Below are 2866 nucleotides of genomic sequence, written 5' to 3'. Positions count from 1 at the left end.
TAAACTGGAGGATCTGTTTTGCATTGTATATAGCTAGTGTATTCTTTAATTATAGGTTAACTCAACATATGGATATTACTGAACTGTATCAAACCTTTTCATCAATCATTTTCTGCGATTATAAATACAAAACCAGTTGACCCCCTATAGCACTGTAGATAATTCAGTGTTATATGAATTCCATGCTGTACGAGTCACTTAGATTTTACAAATACGTGAGCCGTTCACAGCCCGGCACACATATTTGTAAAATCTAAGTGACTTGTATAACATGGAATTCATATAAAATGGAATTATCAACAGTGTTATAGGGAGTCAACTGTAGTAATCTGCTCCTTTATAATATAATATTGTCGGTACCCTTAGTGGTTGTCATTGTTGTATATGTTATACATGTTGGACCAATCATTGTAACCAAATAAATTGTGTACATTTACAAGAGTACTCATCAAAATGTTAAGAAATATTAATTTAAGAAACAAATCATATACAAGTGTAATGGTTGAGAATGGATGACAGATTTAATTTTCCAATAGCAGCTTATTGACTTGGATAATGGCATTTGCCTCAAAGTTTTGCAACATCAAATGTTATTTTTTGATGGACAAATGTTTTATTTCAACACTAAAGATCCAATTCCTAAAAAAATGTCAGTATGGAATTTCTGCCACCAAACATGACATCTATTCTTCAACTATTGAATGTTGAAAATTATTGTTTCATTTAATGAAAGATACAATATCAAAAAAAATTTATGATGAACAGATTAAGTGAAGTCAAAAGGAATCCTATAGAAAACTAGCAAGTTGCTAAAAAGTACATTTAGGATGGAATTTGTTTTGACAATTTTGTTGTGGAAAACTTTTCCACAACAAAATTGATGCAAATAAATTCAGATGACACCAATGATATGAAACACATCCATCCCAAATATCCACAGTATACGAAATTCTTATACTGTTAAAGTCTGCATGGAACTTGCCCAAGAAATAAAAGTGCCTGTTGAAAATCAATAAGATAATGTGCATGTAATCCTCTTTTAAACAGCATACCGTATTTACTCGAATAATAAGACAATCTTGCATATAGGACAAGGTGTGACTTTAAAGATCAAAATAAAGAAAATTAGAAAAAAAAAAAAAAAAAATTAGATTTAATTTTTACCAACATTCAGAGACAAATCTCGCCTGGTGAAGCATCTTAATCTTTTTCTTTTTCATTGAATTGAAAAGACCATCTCTTCTTCTATCAAAATATGATGTTTTAATTTTTTGCCCGACTTTGCTAAGAGCAAAAATGTGGCATTAAACATAATGATGTCTTGATTGTGCAAAACAAAAGCTACACTTTAATAATTAATAACTTTAGAACTATACAAGACTGTAGAATGCAACGTAGCCTGTTGGCTCACCAGATAATAGTCATTGTGTAATTAAATTAAAAGATCTTGAATGTGCATACTTGCTGAGCTATGCTCACCCAAATATTAAGCAAAAATTTGCAACGATTTTGATTATTTTCCAAAAAACAGTTCCAGTTATGTTTTAATAAGTTGTAATGCCCACAGAGCGGAAATAGTTGAGCCGAATTTCCCTGATATTCGAAATCGAATTCCCCTTTGCAACTTCGACCATCTTTTATGGAAAGTTTTATTTTGATAAAAATGAATTTAAGCAAAATTGTGTATTTTAATAATTTTAATCTACTATGATACGTTTTTTTTCTAGAATGTACTGCAGGTCATTGGTTCATCTCATTGATTTTACAGTATATCAGTTTATTATTTATTATTTTATGGTTTTAGTAGTGTATCAGTTTATTATTCTATTTTATTGTTTTTAACAGTGTCTATTATTACGTATATTTTTTGTCTTATTGCTTGTTTGATTTTAATGTTCTATGCATCAAATCGGCACGTTAAATCACACACGGAAATTCTGATCTGTAATCAATATTTTATCATTGTCATTTTACCAATCGTCGCAATTTCTCTGTAAATGTGTTAATATCCATCTTAAAATTATTTATTGTACAACATACTGAAGAGGGACTTAAGGTCCGAAATGCATTCATTTTTGAAATAATATAGTGATTTTCTAAGGCTAATCTGATGTCCTGTGGTGATGTAATAAGTCTAGCAATAGAGAAAGGTCAATTTAGTGCTTACAAGCTAATTTTATTCTATTTTATGTTTGCGTACATTATTTATGTTATTATTTTTCATGTACTCTATGTTGCGTTATTAACGTTAATGACGTTCATTTTCGTGTTTAATATTCAAAGAATAAAAATTTATTGCAGACCCATGAATGAATAAATCATTCTTTCTTTCTACAAATTCCAAACGAATAACAATTACCTAAATAGTCTGGATTGGTTTATTCGTATAAGAAAACGCGACATATTGGCGATCTTCAAAGAGGAGATGCCTCTAGCGAGGTCTTTCATGGGAAACTAACCATTGTTTAAGTGTTACAAATGTGTAGAAAATCCGGAAAATTCCACGTCGCCTGGCCCAAATCCACGACTCAGGTTGTACGGTCAGAAACATAAAGGAGTTTCTCGTAAATGATCTTTTTTATCATATCAACCGCGTCCTTCAACTCCCTATTCCCTGCTGTGGTTCTGGACGAATCCAAGACTTAATTAATAATAACAGGACAGAAAGAGTAAAAGAAAACAGTGCAGTGCACATGTTAAATTGCTAGTCACAACATTTTCTTGCTTTACAAGAAAATTCTAAAAACCTTGCCCATCTTGAATTGGACCAGGCCTGAAATAGAGTGATAGGATAGCAAGAAGCTGGACCTAACATATTTTAGTTAAATCATTCCCAAAAAAATTTTTTAAGATTCGAAGCCGAATC

Source organism: Centruroides sculpturatus, unplaced genomic scaffold (genome assembly GCF_000671375.1).
Source record: "Centruroides sculpturatus isolate CEXI.00-Female unplaced genomic scaffold, Cexi_2.0 scaffold40, whole genome shotgun sequence".
NCBI classification, from domain to species: Eukaryota; Metazoa; Arthropoda; class Arachnida; order Scorpiones; family Buthidae; genus Centruroides; species Centruroides sculpturatus.
The sequence above is the reverse complement of the archived record's forward strand: the minus strand, read 5'-3'. Positions refer to the sequence as shown.